The sequence below is a fragment of the Xiphophorus hellerii genome, chromosome 11 (genome assembly GCF_003331165.1).
Source record: "Xiphophorus hellerii strain 12219 chromosome 11, Xiphophorus_hellerii-4.1, whole genome shotgun sequence".
Lineage (NCBI taxonomy): Eukaryota > Metazoa > Chordata > Actinopteri > Cyprinodontiformes > Poeciliidae > Xiphophorus > Xiphophorus hellerii.
Window position 1 is genome coordinate 7,914,780 of NC_045682.1, and position 17,496 is coordinate 7,932,275.

Sequence of the window (17,496 nt, forward strand, 5' to 3'; positions counted from 1 at the left end):
AGCACAAACCTAAACCATATGCAGGCGTAACACGCGTGGCCCACATTTTATTTCTTTATTTATTTCTTTACAAATTATGCAAAATAACAAGTACATGAAAGCAAAGCCTACCTGTTTGACACAAGGAAGGAGGAGGACGGAGATTCCCAGGTTCAGGTGGTGTCCGTACAGCTGCAGGCCCCCTGACCCATATATAGCTAACTAAAATTTACTCAGAGGAAATATATCATGGTTTGGGTTACATAAAAATAACATATGTAATACGCCAAACTTAATTTTAATGAGCCCGGAAACCGAGCGTCTTTCTCTTTATTACGGTCTTCTTGACAGCTTAGAATTCTTTACAATTGTTGCTTGAAAAGCTCAGTGAAAGGATTGAGTGAAACAAAATGAACAGAAAATGAAATTTGCACCAGCTTTTTATGTGAAATAAATGCACCAAACAAAACTGCTAGTGCTAGAAAACATGCATAAGAGTTGACCTTAGCTGTTACTAATAAACTGTCATTTTAGCGATCTTTTCATATGCTAATGAAGTTGTTAGCATCGTTGCTATGCTAATACACAGTACAAAAGCAAAACAAGCTGTTGGGATGAGGCTAATTCCTGGCAAAAAACACATAATCACAAAACAATCTCTAAATCAGCTCTTTTAAAACAAATGATGTCAAACAGAACATAGAATAGACTTGCAGCATTGCTCTCGAAGGTGTAAATAAAGATCCAGGACACGGGAGGTGAAGTTTATACATGACAGGCAGGTTTTCTCTGTAAAACATGTCTGAGTCACACAGCTTCTCATTCATGGCCAGGACATCATCAGCTGTGCTCACACAGCTCCCTCCGGTGGTTCCACCAGTGGTAAAGCAGATTTTTGACTCAGCAGGGTATTCAGCAAGTGCACGTGCAGTTTCTGTGTTTCCCCCACTTCCCTGAGAAGCGTAACCAGTCGTGTAACGACGACCTCTCTCCCAAGCCACGGGAGCTGCTCATGCTCGATGAAGAGCCAGGCCTCGCAGCAGGAGTTGTCCTGGGTCTTCCCAGAGTGGAGGTTGTGATGGGGCTTCTCATTCTGTGGAAACCGGGACTATGCACGTTTGAGGTAGAGCCAGGTGTAGTAAATTCCAAGAGAGGTGATTCATCTTCTTCACTAGATAAAAAAATATTCCATCGTTTTTAGGATCTGAAATTACAAATCAGAATCTAACAACTACATGCATTTGTACCTCTGTTAATCACTGAAAAGACCCAGAATAGTTACTGAAATAACTTGAAATGGAAAATAATAATAATAAATTACTCAAATTTACAGGCATATTACAAGAAAATAATGTTCAGCTAAAACAGCCAAGAATGGCTAAAAGCAAAAGAATTGCACTACTGTATTCTGGATTGACCTTCTTCTGCTTTGCTCTGCCTGCCTTTGTAGGAGGTAAAGTGGCAAAGGGGAAATGAGCCTGGTGGGTGGGCATTCGAAGTCAGCTTCCTTCTTATTGTTCAATATTAAGATAAAGGCTTTAAGTCGGAAAAGTTCTCTTTTTTTGTTACTTTTCATTTATCGAGTTCTTTCTTTCTTTTTTTATTGCTAATTTTGGCTGGATCAGTCCTCCAACGAAGGGGCTTTTAACATGGTTATTTTATTGAAACAAGAATAATTCTCATGCAGAATTATTCTTGTTTCAAGAGCAACAGAAAGTTGTACATTTGTGGCTGATGGTCGTCCTTGAAAAACCACAGGGACATTCCATCCATCCATCCATCCATCCATTTTTTGTTCACTCTTGTCCCTAAGGGGGTCGGGAGGGTTGTCTATCTCCAGCTACGTTCTGGGCGAGAGGCGGGGTTCACCCTGGACAGGTCGCCAGTCTGTCGCAAGGCAACACAGAGACATACAGGACAAACAACCATGCACACACACACACACCTAGGGTGAATTTAGATAGACCAATTAACCTAACATGGTTTTGGACTGTGGGAGGAAGCCAGAGTACCCGGCGAGAACCCACCATGCACAGTGAGAACATGCAAACTCCATGCAGAAAGACCCCGGGCCGGAAATCGAACCCAGGACCTTCTTGCTGCAAGGCAACAGTGCTACCAACTGCGCCACTGTGCAGCTTCACAGGGCCATTGTACAACAGAAATTGTCTGAATTCAGTTCCCTTCCGTTGACGGTATTCCACCAGTGACCGTGGTTTTGAGACAAATTTCTTGGAAGATTTCTGGTTCATTTCAAGTGATTAGAATGGAAATGGTAATAGCAGATAAACGTCACCCTAAAGGGTCCCTTGATCCATAAACTTATAACTTTTGTAACACGTCAAGCACAAAACTCGACACCATTCCTATGCCAAGCTGAAGCAAGGGTGAAACTCCATGATGGTGGTCTTCATCTATGAAAAGTTCAAAAGTTTCATCTGTTTGTAGAGGTGCTGTACAATCAGGAAACTGTCATGAAGTGTGGTGGAGGTGGTGAGGCAGAGCGCAGCGGACTCAGGTTGTAGAAAATAAATGGTGATTTAATTTTGAAAACACAAATCCAAAAACCAGGCAGCACAGCTGAGCGGAAGGCTAACGCTCAACACTGGTAGCAGCAGGTAAACGAATGGACAGCTAGACAGCAACGACAGACTGGTGCGACACATTCGACAAGGACCCGACAAAAACACAGGTGGTATTAAATACACAAAGGGTAATCACAGAACGAGAAACACCTGGGAACAATCAAGGGGTAGACAGGACAACACGGAGACTCAAGACACAGAAATCCAAAATAAACACAGAAAAACTCAAATCAGCACAGAAAAAAACAAAAATCCTGACAGAAACACAACCTTGTTATCCATGTAAAGTCGATCACAGCGTTCACAGGGCCAGAATTACATTTGTTACATTTCACAGATCCAGGCACCCAGAAGTAAAACATGAAAATGTTTTCATTTGTACGGCAAACCCTCTTGAGTTATTGACTTCAGGTCTTCAATAAAGTCTTCTAAGTATTCTTTGACAGTCAGGCTTGGACAAGCCTACATCCAAACCAATGACAATAGCACCACTCTTTGGAAATGTCTTAATCATGGCCAAAATGGGCCATAACTCGTTTTTGAGCTTCTGACGAGCGCCAACCCATTAACGTTCATATGTAGACGTAAAGTGTCAGCTGAAGGATGAGTCGTTTAACATCTGTGAAGTTGTAGCTTTCGCCACTCCAAAATGATAGAAAATACTTTCCCATTTCTTTCACTTGAAAGGTTTTAGGACTTCTTGAATCCTTGGGTAAATCCAAACTATGGTGCGCTGAAATATGTAGCAGCTCTGTCAGTGCACTTTGTGAAATATTTTGATGTGCTGCCTTATCTGCTAGCAAAATTTTAAGTTCATGTATAGGATCAGTTTCTTCACAGGTGCTGTCCAAATCTACTTCAATGCTACTGGCAGTATATTTTGTTCCAGTTGTTGTTCATTTTCATCTTCAAATTCTGTATCAGACTCTTTTTCATTTTCACTCAGACCAGCTTCACAGCTCCTCTCCTCTCTGGGTATCTGGTTGTCCACTTCAGAAGCACAATCCAAGTCAGAGAATGCACCACTTTTGACCTGGACGTCTTCCAAAAACTTGAACTCTGAACTTTAGTCCTTCCTGTGGCTCTTATCCACCTCTGTCTCATTATATAAGCTCATAGTTTCTAATTGTTTTTTACTGGTTTCTCCCCTTATTATCTAAATGTTTCGTTTCTGTTGCCTGACCTGCATTCCATGTTTTGCTACGCTGTAATTTTCTGCGTACGCTTTCTGTTGATCTTTAGTTTTTGTGTTTACAAAACTTAACTGCAACATGATGTTAATATTGTCAGATTTCTTCATATTGGATCTTTTCTACTGCTCTAAAGAGTGCCTCAGTTAAACCCGATAAAAAACGACACATAACCTACTGTACATCCCTGTGTGCTTAATGACTACAAGCTAGATTATTTTTTATAATTTTCTGAAAACATATATTTTCTTTAGACAAACTGCTGTTAAGAAACAGCTGCTGAAGTTCCTTTGACATTTTATTTTCACAAATGTTTATTAATTTACAGAGCGAAAACACTAATAATATTTAACTAACCTTGTAAAGCCTTAGTTACATTTCTCAATAGGATTCAGTGAATCGGTCTGCCTGTGCTCCAGCATACGGTCGCGCTGCTTTTAACACTCTGTCAAAATGCCGATGTTTGGAATTTTCTTGTCATGTTTCTATTAATCCTTTTTTTTTTTGCTCTGTAATAAAAAGTTACATTTCAAATGTGAAAATAAGTATTCCAACTGTTCTTTTTAGGGCTTTGCGACTAATTACATTTGCATTTTCAACTGAATTTTGGCCCCAAGTAGTCATAAATCTACATAATTTGCAAAAAAAAATAATTTTCCCTTTTTTTCCCCACTTGTAGTTGCCTCTCAGAGGTCTACTATATAGCTGTGAATAAGTGATTATTGGCTAATATTTATGGTATTTTTCATAACAAACCAACCTATGATTGAAAAGAAACAGGACTAACCTTAAAACCTTTTGGCCGTTTTCTGTCTGTCTGGGTGACTGGAGGTCTCATTGATAAAGGATTGCGTCGGATTCGTAATAACAGTGTAGGTGCCCCCAGCAAGCAAAAATGGCATACGCCAAAAAAAAAAAAAAAAAAATTAAAAAATCTGATTTATAAAACCGTGTGTAAGCACAACGGCCCGCAATTTTCCTTTTATAAATTACAGATGTACCTCAAAGATCCCACCTCAGGTTCTGCCCACATTCAACCATAAATAGTCAATGTCAGTTTATTTAAATGAGCCAGCCGATCAATGCTATTTCATGATGAACGGGAGACAAAAAGGGAAATTAAACACAATTCCACAGAGGCAGAAAGCGATGTGAACGAGGTGGCGGGTTGGAGACATAACTTTCAGTTGCCACGGTGATGTGAAATAATGTTTATAAACCTCCACCTGGATGCTAGGAGCCACGCTCCGTCGTCGCCAGTGGATCTGTGGCGCAGCATTATGGACGGGATGTTAACAGGAATCACTGTGTATGCTGATCACCTTGTCATAATTTATGCTAAAAAAAAAAGACCTAAAATAAAACTGGTGTTTGATCATTGGGAAGAGAAATATGATGGTGACAGAACGTTTAAATATCCTGTAGACTTTGGTTTAGGATTGGGGCTGCCTTATAAACCTTTTATTTGACAGGTTTTCGTGCTCAAGCATATATCAAAAAGCATTTTTAAGTCCTTATGATAAAAGTGATCTATGGTTTAAGTTCAATATGTAATAAAATGTATGAGGGGATCGTGATGAAGTGTGGCTTCAGTTCCCCATCCCACCATCTGTGTCATTATTTTCACCCTGTTTCCAGAACAAGCATACGTGGAACAGTGGTGGCGTAAGGGACCGCTCACTTTCACGTCATAGTTATTGATTGTAAAAGTCCTACTATTTTGTTGCTTTTTAAGTAAAAGTAAAATAAATACAATCTGTCCAGTAAATGCAGTGTTTTCCCAAATTCCTGAGTTATTCTAGTACATAATTGACCAGAATAATTTTATTTTGCCTATATTCTAGCAACCCAGCTTCCTTGGTTATTTCTAATGCTGGGTTTTTCTAATACATATTTTTCCCCCCATTTCTACAGACGCACTGAACCAGAAGACTTTAAAAAGGATTAATAATTCCTTCCACACACATCAGGTTCACCAGGCTGCTCTCTTTTGGCAAACATTTAATGTCATTCCTTTTGTGACTGTTCATATTGAAACCACACCTCTGACTCCTGAAGCACTGGCTTTAAGCATCCAACCAAACTCAAACCTGTTTGAGAACATTAAAGCCATGTAAAAAAAAAAGAAAAAAAGTATCATTTTCTTCTGTCTGACTGTGACCAAATTGGTTTAAGACGATATTTTTTTATTTGGCTGTTTTTGGTCAGAATGTTCCATTTGAACATTTTTCCTTTCCATTTCAGCCCTTTGTGACTTTGCCCTTTGCGCTGAAATAGGAAAAGCTGTGGAGCGAATTATCATCCGACTTCCTCCTCTGTTAGAGCTGTGCAGCAGGTTAAAGGGTACGCTGAGGGAGCACAGACACCTGACCAGCGGCGCTTCCTGAAGACACCGTATGGAGTCAATGTCTCTGCACCAACTACTTTTTTTTCCAGGGATCTGTAAAATACTTAAATCAGAACGGAAAATCTTTTCTCAGCACGTCGTTGAAATACCCTTTTGGGGGTTTTAGCTCTGGGAATTTATTGTACATTATTGGCACTGGGCTTTTCTTTGAAGCTGTTGGCACCAGTGATGCTATGTATCGGCTATATATTGGTTCATTTGTTGCAAAAGTTTAGAACTACTTCAATTTTATTAGAATACGTCAGCATCGTTCCTCTGTCGGGAATCCAAGCAGATTTTCCATATTGAGACAACTGAAAGAAAAAGAAAGACATCAGTATTTCCCAAAATAAAGTTTTATTTTTCCCCCCCCTTTTCCAGTGAAAGTAGGATTTGAAAATCAAGCAGCATTCGAACCAACTGAACATTTCCACATTTTGCCATGTTAATGCACATTGTGTGGTAGACCAGCACAAATGAGTAATTTAACCTTTAATTGTCCATCCGTCTGTCCAACCTTCCCTCTGTTTTGAAACAAATTGAGGTCCTGCACAAAAACCACATCAGTACATCTCAATAGCAAGCTCTGGGTTTTTACTCAACTGCGATGCCAACTTCTACTGTCAGTTGCGTTCGTCAAGCAACTGACAGGTAAGTCCTGTTCTCGTATGTTTCCTTTCTGATACCACGATGGGTAACGTCCATCGACTGTCTATAAACGCTTTATCCACGTAGGGGGGAGGATGGTGCAGAAAGGAGGTGCCTACTTCCAGGGATTAAAAGAATGCCCATTTTTCCAAATTAAATACAAACGCAAAAAAACGTTTAGAGCAAGCCTTCTTTTGTATTCAGGCCCCTTGATTTAATTCTCAGTAGAATCCCCTTTTCCTGTTATGTCTGCACACAACTAGCGACTGAAGAAACGGCTCACGGCCAGTTAGTGGTGCATCAGATTTTCAGTGAGATTTGGGACTGGACTTTAATTTGGCAATTCCAACTCATGAATATGCTTTGATTTAAATCAGTTCACTGTGGCTTTGGCTGTACATTTAGGTCTTTGTCCTGCTGAAAGGTGAATCAATCCGTCCGCAGCCTCCGACAGGTGATTGCCTTGTGTTTAACTCCACCAGCTTCCAATCAACTCTCTTCAGCTTTCTTGTTCCTGCTGAAGAAAATTATCCTGACAACCTGTTACACCAGGTTTTCCTGTGGAGTGTGTTTTCAGGGAGATGTGCATTTTTATTATCCTCCAAACTCTTATGTATGAAACTGACAGAGGAAAAAAATTGTATCGTTATTTGTTATGTTATTGCTAAATTTCTATATTTGGGTAATGTTTTTTTTTTTTTTACCCACTTTGATATTTAGACTGCCCAACATGTAACTTGTGTGCAAAGTACATTTTTGCAAGTACAACTTAGGATATAAGACAGAGGCTTTATATGAGATACTGTAGATAACTGACTTTTTTTTTTTATGTCAATCAAAAAATAAACTTTTTAATATGGGACAACTTTAATGTACAGTTTTTCTGCTCTGCCATCAGTTTCATCAGCTTCTGAGATGTTGAGAAACTGGCTTCACAGATGAAAACATGATCACATTAATCAGCTTCTATCATTTCTTTGTACATGCTGAAATGATGTAGCACAGATACATATTCAGTTTTCCATACAAGATACTTTATGTTAAGAATTAATTATATTTGTGATGAGATTGTTGATATTCACTCAGTTTGTCAAAAGGATTTTGGTCTATATTCATATACTGTATGTCCGTATCTAAATTGTGACTTTGAAGTTTCCACTCTAACTAAATCTATAAATTCAAGCTCTACACTTAGAGCTTGATGTTTTGCGTTGTAGCAAAATGCTAAACAAAACAAAACAAAACAAAAAAATCACACGTATGACACATTTTCAGCTCAACAACCTGTCTTTAAGCCTGTAGTGGATCTGAAGTGAGACTGTGAGTGAAGCCATGTGGTCTGAGGAGGCTGCAGCTGATAGAGTGGTACCTGCTCAGTCATTGGCTTTTTCAGCCGCACTGTCACTGTCCTTGAGCAACACACTTACTCCCACATTGCCTCTGAGTTGGTCATAGCAAGAGGTGTCCATCTTTGAACATAAGTGCTTTATGATTATCGTGGGAATGATTTCACAGTGAAAAACACTTTATTTGACGGGGTGTGCATAAGACTGACATGACTCTGTCATAAACATGACAGCACCTGTAATGAACATAACAGAGTCTTTATGAATGTCTATAACTGTTGTCATGAAGTGTCTTTCGGTAAATATTGACACTTTAATGCAAAGTTGGCACTTTTAATGGACGTTCAAGGCAAGTTTTAGAGCAACTTTGCATTAAAAACCTCATTATTTACCGAATGACACTCCATGACAACAGTCATAGACATTAATAAAGACTTATTCATGTTTATGACTGTGTCATATCAGTCTCTAAGTGCACCCTTGACAGGGTTAAGAGGTCATCTGTCTGTCTGTCTATGTACTATATACAGTATATGTATGTGTACACAGTACAGACCAAAGGTTTGGACACACTTTCTCATTGAATACAATGAGAAGGTGTGTCCAAACCTTTGGTCTGTACTGTGTATATATATATATATATATATATATTTGTACATATAGCGCAGACTGAGCCTTGTTTCCGTTTGTCTTGTTTTTAAAGAATTATAGCTCTGATTTTTAACAGAGCGTGGGTGACCTCATGCTTTTTTCTTTTTGTAATTAAAAGAGCTTTGTCTCAAATAAAGGATTTTTATTCTCAAACAATAACATTATATAAAACCAACATTCTTAATAAACATCCTCCAGGGAGGCAGTTCCATTATTTTATCATTATTATTATTATTTTTTACCAAAGCTGGTACACATTGCTAAGCTTTTACCCATGATTGTTTGGAAAGGTCAGCTGAATAATTAGTTTGACAAATGAATTGGACAAATCATATCATTTGTCAAACTAACTGCAGAAATTGAACATTTTATGAGCTGTCAGAGTTAACCACATATTCCTGAGACGTGGCAGATGGCTGTACAGTCAAACATAGGAGCACGCGACCGTTTTGCACAAAAGCTTTCAAACAAAATTCTACCTAATGTAACTGAATGTTTAATAATTCAGGTACCAGCTGGAACTGCCACAATTTTTCCTGGAGGAGCATGATTCACCACCATATTTTCTACCAGTGCAGTTTTTGTGCTTAAGCATGAATCAGTTTTTTCCTGGCTCTATAGAACCGCTGTGTTTAGTTTTCCGAGCCAGAGAATCGGTTCGTCTCTACGTCAGTAAAAAGGTTTGGTCTTTTCCCCCGTTGGACCATTTCTGTAGATTACCACATTGCAGAAAGAGGAGTTTTAATACAAGGATATTAAGTATTTATCTACATTGTTTAAAATTCAGCAGCCTACCTGATTTAACAGTGTTTTAAACATGCAGCGTTTATGAACACAACGCAGTCACAAGCAGATCGGTCCCAGCAACGCTGCACCCCGGCGTTTAGAAGAGAATTTATTTACACCACAGTACAGGATTAAACTGTTTCCCTTGAACTGAGTTAGAAATGCTGTTAATAGAATATAACTGTGAGTGACACCAGGATTTCCACATATTAAAAGGTTGTAAATTAATTTCACCAAAAACAAAAAGGCCATTTAAAAACTATTAGAATAAAAAAATGTCTTGTGGTGCGATCTAATTTTTTTTGAGCAACTATGCGTTGTTTTTGTTGTTGTTGTGTTGAGCACAAGTCTATCTCCTAAAAATCCTGTGAATTTCATTTATTTTAATTTTATGTGCGAGTAGGACGTGAGGTGTGTCGCTCACTGTGTATTTTCCTTTTTCAACTCACTTTAAATATCTTGGGATAAATATTACTCAAGAACATAACGACACTACAAAACTAAACCGAATATAGATAACTGTATAAATCTTCCAGTCTCATTAGAGATTTCTTTTCAATGTACCCCATTCTGGATAACTAAGCATTTTTTAATAAAATGCCTTAGTACAATTTATTAATTTACTAATGTGGTTGTTTGTGTAATGTTGGTGGTTAGTGGGTTTCCACTTGGGAGCCTAATTAGAGTAGGATGGAAGATGATAGCTGTTATCCTTCCTCTTAATACTCATTATTATACTCTGCTGTCCCTGTCTCAAATCAAAAGATTAACAATCCACTAGTCTGCCTGTTAAAATGTGGTCCTAAATAAGAAAGTATTATGGATGGACAGACACATCAGACAGATAACCACCTGTTCCCTCCATAAGTCACATCATGGAATCAATGGAACCATAAAGGGATTCAATGTATAAAAAAATTCATTTAATCCTCCCCCCACTATTTCCCTCTGCATTTCAACAATTAAAAACGATTTCAATTAGGAAAACAAAGAAATTTTTAAACACTTACAGACTTGAAGTTGTATTAAAAGCCCATTTCTTTTCCTTCCTGAGTCGGACCTCGTCCTCCATGTTAAAAAAAGATCCAGTTAAAAAGGGTTTATTAAAAAGGATTCATAATAGCAGAAAGACGCAGCACTTACATTAGACCATCCTGAAAGGGCTTGGCAGGAAGTTCTAGGTGTGATTATTACAGACAGCCGACGTTACATGTTAGCCACGGTCTCTTGTAGTTCAAGGTTCTACTGCATTTATCTGAACTAGAATTGTCAAAGATGTTTCCCCTTGAATCTTCCTGTGACAGATGCAGGCTAGAACCGGCCTTGGTAGCATTTATGTCCAGAAATTACACCTCACTGGAGTACTAGTTTTCAATTTCCCTCCCCCAAAATTTAGAAAAAATAAACAAATCAAGCCTGACTCACTTTGACTCTATTTGGTGTGAGACTGTTGGGTGCATTTTATTATGTTGGCACCAGAACAGAACTTGCCTATATTGAAGAATATTTTGGTACATTTTAAGCAGCATTAAATATTTGTTGAAGAGGAAATTTGATATTTTTCACTCAACTTGGCAGTCCTTTATGAATTATTTCAACACAAATGTATGATTAGTTTGGTACATCAATGTCTGTCATGTCCTCTAAAGTTTGTTCTTTAGCTTATGTGTATGCGCTTTTATGTACCATGATGAAAAAACTTAAAGATAAAAAAAAATATTTAAAAAGTCCTATTACTCGATGTTCAGCAGCGAGGAGAGCAAAAGGCATATTTTTCATGTCTTATGCATATGTGTTGCATATTCTAAAATGTGTCATGAATGGGTTTGATTGATGTGGTGGACCCAGCTTGAAGTGCAAAAAAATGATGGTTCTAATGAAATCCAAAAAGGGTATAAGGTCCAGGCGGCACAGGCGGGCAAAAGGCAAGGAGCTGTGACACTGGTAGCAACTGGAAAAGCAAACACACGAATGAAACACAGCAGACAAAAGGAACCAACACGTCTCGACTTACGACTGCAATGACAGAGACCTGACTGGGAAACACCGACACAGTTAGGATTAAATACACAAGTGGTAATCGGGGAACACTAGACACAGCTGGGAACAATCAGGGGCAGACGATAATAAACCCACAGAAAACCAAATCCTCACAAGATGAAAGTTTTCTGCACCATTTTAATTGTATAAGCCTTCAAACAAACATTACTGCTGGGAGGGGTTTATCGCTTTCGTATTGAATAAACTGTATTCTTGTTCTCATATGACTTAAACCTGACTCCTATATTGTGACTGCAAACTACATTACTACCAAAAGAACATTTATATTGGAGGAGCCGCCCGTTCCGCCCCGGCTGAGCTTCTTTCCTGCTGTGCGTTTGCATATCTGTGATGGCTCCGGTGGAGACAGAAGCTCCATCACAAATTACTTTGCTTTGCTGTTTCCTAGGATGAATGCCAATTATTAAAACACAAGCACATTAGCAGAGGGTTATTAGTTTCACATTGTGTTGTCAACCGCCCGAACGTGTGATGAGCAGATTAATGCTCATTTGACTGTGTTGGGATTATTATATTAGCTGGCCTGCTTGGGAGTGAAAAGTGTAGTTTGCAGGCATGCAGATACGGAAAGATATGTTTATGTTGGGCTTTTGGTGCTCGACTGTTTGGTTTATGGCTTTAGTTTGTGTAAATAGTCTTTGCTCATTGTGCTGGAAGTATTTGCTCTCAGTTATCATGTTCAACATTTGGCCATGTTGTCAAGGGAGATTTTCAGTCTCTGTCTGAGATATTCGAGTTGGACATCGCCTGATGCTGCTTGATCGTGATTTCAATTATAACCAGTTATTTTTTTTTGTCAATATTAAAATCAAAAATACATTTAGAAAAAGTTCTTGACAGAAACTGTCCAACTATTGCACGTGAAGGACAGTGAACAGATGTAAACACATACATGTGAAGTATTCTCTCACCCATCCAGTTGTTAAATTCAGACGTTCCAATCACTTCCATGGTGACGGGTGTGTAAAAGCAGCATGTAGGTAGAAGATGTGCTCCAATGAGCCTGCAGATCGGCTTGTAGAGAGCATTATGGGATGGGTTTCCATGGAATCCAAGGCTTACACCACAAGTGCTATGCGAAGGTCGTGTGCAGTAGGGGTTGCATGGCTTCGCGTTGTTTAAAGTCGATGAAAAGTTGAGTCGACTTCGACTCAACTCGCATTTCCAACAGACACTGACAGAGGACAGCTTAGACTGAAGTCTATTATGCAGAACCAGAAACAAAAACAGAACATTATCCCGGACGTCTTAGCAGAGTCGTTTTCTGTCACTGTGGTCCAAAACGTTGCACTAACTTGAGTCTGACATTTTTTTGTTTTTCTCTTAATACCAGTTGATACTGGTGATCAAGTTATTTGCTCACCTGGGACAGCCTCATCTAGGAATCAAATGAATACTTTGACCACAATTGTGCATGTTGGAACATTACAAACTAAACTTATTATAAACTAAACATTTTTACTTCGGGGTACAATTAAATTCAGCACACTCATATTTGCTCCAGGCGGCTCTCTCTCGATGCGCAGCAGGCTCCTCTGGTGACTCCGGCATGCAGCTCTCTGACTTTCCTCAGAATGGAGTTTGAGCTACGTTTGTCTGCGTTTTTGTAAATGTTCTTCCAGGTCAGAAGCTTCAACAGAGTCTGACATCTTGTCTTGCCGCACTATTATTCAAGTAGCCCGCTCGCGATGCCCCAAATCACAATAAGAGCAACCTGGCAAAACTGAGTAGACCAAAATGGATCAAGACATGTTTTTATGATCGAGTTTTCTCGATTAACTACATATTCCTAAAAGCAGCTATTTGATTTGTTTTCCCCCTCTTTTTTTATAATGACATGCTGTCATTAAAAACGTGCCGTCAATAATGCTTTTATTGCCAAAGTAGCGTTGGCATTCGCCGGATGCCAATGAAGCGGCTGCTGTGTGGAACAGCAAAGCAAGGTTTTTTTTCTGGTTCCCTTCATTTCTCTACAGTTCCAAAAAAAAACATGACCCGTGAGCGAGTGTTACCGAGAGCAAAAAAAAAAAAAAAAGAGAAAGTGTGTGTGATTGATTGTTGGTCAGCTTTCCCCGCGCGGCGCCTCAACCTTTGTTTTTCACAGAATCTGTCGCCGCAGACGAGGGCGCATTCCCATCTAATGCAATGTGACACCCGCCCTATACGTGCAGCTGTCAGAATAAATATCGCAGATCAAATGTAATCTGATTCTGGTTTCACCCCAAGATTCGCATCTGTCCGCGCTGCGTGCATCTGTGATGTTCTTAATGGAGCTAGCATCACACGATCGGCGGTGGAATCGCAGCATCTGTCCAGAACAAATCCTTGTTCTTCTGCAGAGGGATGAAGCAGGAGATCAAACATAGCTTTTGCCAGTGTGCCTTTCTGGTCTGCATGCCTTGTTATTACTTTCTGTTTGGCTCGTCTGTCTCTTCTTCTCTGTATATGCATCCTACACCACTCGCAGAAAACCAAGGCAAACAGCATTCTGCAACAGCACACATCACAGGCTAGATTTTCTTTTCTCAAACTCACATTTCGCCTCAGTAGTTTGAGCTCACCAACACCTTATATATACTGTGCAACATTAATAGTTATGACCTTCTCTCTGTCTTCTCCCCCACCCACATTTGCCCTTACCGTCTTGGTTCTCCTTCAAGTTGTTTGTTCCGTTTTGGTACATTTGTGCAGGACTTTTCCGAAACAGATCGGAAGAGAGGGGAAGGGGCAGTGGGGGGTGAAGGGCGGGGCGGGCTGCCAGAAGCTTCTGCTCTGTGCCTGGCCTTGTCAAATTGATTGATGAGAAAGGCAAGCTTGTGTTCTTGGCAGGCTGGGGATTCATCCTCCTGGCAGCTCTGATATACTTATCTTGGTTTAAAGTGGCGGCAGCGGTAGAGGTGGGAGGGGTTGCCATCGCGCTGCAAGGGTGTAAAAAGGAGATTAAGGTGCTGCACATCATGCTAAATGAGATTAGGCACCATCTGATGCACATGCTACAATGCTATATGTGCTAGCTTCCACTTTTTCTTTTTTTTTTTGTTTTGAACTTTGTCAAAAGACAGAGTGATGGAGGAGAGATGAGAACGCACACGTTTGAAGCTCATGTTTGCTGTCTCCCTGAGACTTCAGCACCGTCAGTCTGAAGCAGCGCCGGCTCCTCAATCAATCATGGATGGATTTTTGGAGACCTAATATATATAAATAAAATATTATACGGGGTTACATATGAATAAAATTACATGTGTGGGGAGTTGTGGTGTACTCTAAATATCCTTCTGTCTCCAGCGTCAGATGCCTCCTGTCTGTAACTTAGAGAAGAACAAGATGCGACGTTAGTCTGATCAGCTGTCCAGATCTCAATGTACAGCAGCAGATGTGAGTTATATTGTTATTGTTACCTCTTGCCTCGACATGTGGCATGATTAATGTAGCAGCAAATTGTTTTAGGAGTCGTGACAGCACGATTCCTTCGGTTGGTACCTTTGGTTTCATCACGCTGCATAAGCACGTGTTATTGAAATTACAACAAAAGTTCTCATATATGTACATCAGCCCCATTTTCTGTCTTTGACTTCGTGTTCAGTGAACATCATGTTTTCAGGCTAAATCGGTGAGGTCCCGGTTCTGAGGCCCTCATCGACCCTTTTCTCTTCTGTCCTTCTCTTTGTAGAGTTCTGGACCACTTTTGCTCTCGCTACAGACTAACTACGGAGAAAACCCAGCAGAGAAAGAATTTGGGCAGTTTGCTCATGTGTGTTTGCAGAAGCAGACTTTGCTCACTGGTGCTGCGTAACTTTTTCCTCTGAAATACATTCACAGAGCAACAGACGGAAAGAATTGGCTGGTGCTGCTGGTGTGGAAAAAAAAGATTGCTTTTGACAGGGTTTCTCGCTCAGTCATGAGTGATGGGCAACCTCTCGTTCACCCACTCAAACACTCAAAACCTCAGTCGCTGCTTCGGCTTCCTCACATCATGAGCAGGAGGTAAACTGCAGTCTCTTGTTCTGCGACTCCCGGTTCTGTCAGCGTTTCTCTCTGGCTTCTCGTTAAATTTTAATTGTTTTGTTGCGGTCGTATATATTGTTCCAGCTGCTCTCGCCCTTTTGTTTCCCCTCTAGCAGAATTGTGACAAATTGTGAGAGGTCTCATGGTCTCGTCTATGTTAAGAAAACATTTTAAGACAAATAGACTTGCCTTACTAATGGACTGAATCGAGAGACGTGGCTTGCAAAGTGGTTCTGAACCCAAATTATCTTTATTGGAAGATTTCCCTAGTTAAAGTCTTGCAAAAGTTTCTCCAAATTATGAACCACTAGGAGAAGTGAATATTACGTACAGTTCCAAACTCTTTCAATTAATTATGCGTCAATCAAAAATCATGAACAAATTAGATCCAAAACCTGCATTGAGACGAGTCCACCAACAAAGAAATGTTGCTGACGCTGTTTTAGATTTATCGTCTATTCGTAAATTATCCATCAGCTTTCCGCTCACTAATTATGTAAATTTATCCTTAATTTTGGTCCTGAACATAAACATGTGAGGGCAGAACGGAAGACGAGGTCTCAGGAGGATTCTGACGTCAAAGCAACAGAACGTTAGGTTTTCATATGTGCTGACTAAGCAGCAACAGATAGATCATTTTGGGCCATAATGCCTCTGATATTGCTTTTTTTTTTATTGAAATATTGAGTCATGAGGATTTAATGAGATTTTGCATTTGTTTGGTGTGACACGTTGTGGTGTGCTTGTTGAAGGCTGTGTTGATGTGTGTGGGGTAACTAATTACGTCCCGAGTGAGATTCGGCTTAGATGGGAGATGCAGTATGTATGTGGTCCAGTAACCATAACAACTACAACAGCCAATATTGCAGCTGTGGTGCTTGGCCAGGTCGAGTGACATTTCTGCCAGCCTTCAAATGATCAGTTCCTCTCTAAGTCTACTCACAGAATGCTTAAGAAGATAGTTTTCCTTTTTAATTCATAGTTAAGTTTAGATAGTTAAGTATTAAAAATTGCACCACATATCACCTGATATGTACATCCGATGTTCAGATATAGTTCAATTTGTTAGCACTCCTGGTAAACATGGGCCAAAAGCATAGAAATAAATGGATCTTTTATGGTAGCAGTGTACTGTGTTTTCAAATTGAAAAATGTGGAGCGCGTTCACTCCAGCCCTGCTAAGTCCGCTTTAATTGAGCCATAGTTTGTCTGCCTAGAAAGTCCGGTTCATTTGGGGAGGTGTGAATGTGCAACCAAACTCTGATGCAGACCAAACGGCAAACTCTGGTCCAAAGGTGCGGTTTGAATGAATATATGGATGACCAGGCTGCTCCGAAAGCAGGAAGCAGACGATGGTGCAGGGCATTCTGGGTAAATACAACCAAAACAACTGTAAAAAAAAAAACCAACAAATTTTGTAGACATTGTATACGGGAGCATTGCCGCCACCAACAAGTAAGGACTGTTATCTTTTCTTTCCCAAAAAGAAAAGATAACAAAAAAACACACTAGAACTCATGTCTTGTACAAATTACACTGTTTTAAATAGATGGTAGCCTTACTTCTCAAGTCTTTTTAAATAAATTGAGAAGCCCAGAATTTGACAAATTTTGGTTGCTAACCAAGACAAAATTAGACATTCAGCCCAACCCAGAAAAACAAACACACCTCCAGACGTGACGATGAAAGTTGAGTTGATGATGATGAAGTTATGCAAAATTAATTGCCACACAGCTTCAACATGTTTGATCGCACCTTGTCTACAGCTTTGTAACTTGCCAAGCTGGTCATGTTTTTCCACCTCATCCATTTTATTTATTAATTGGTAATTGGTAGCATTGTTTGGAATGGTTGACCAG

The 17,496-nt window shown here is 39.7% G+C and overlaps 1 protein-coding gene and 1 long non-coding RNA gene across 2 annotated transcripts in view; one reads left to right on the top strand and one right to left on the bottom strand.

Annotated features, from left to right (window-relative positions):
• ntm (neurotrimin) overlaps positions 1-17,496 on the top strand; it is a 267,901-nt gene that overhangs the window by 58,065 nt on the left and 192,340 nt on the right. The window lies entirely within an intron of this gene.
• Positions 272-14,474, bottom strand: LOC116728547 (uncharacterized). The gene is made up of 2 exons (XR_004340997.1): positions 14,273-14,474; positions 272-1,183 (listed from the first exon to the last, which is right to left on the bottom strand). It is a non-coding gene; the product is annotated as an uncharacterized LOC116728547 (long non-coding RNA).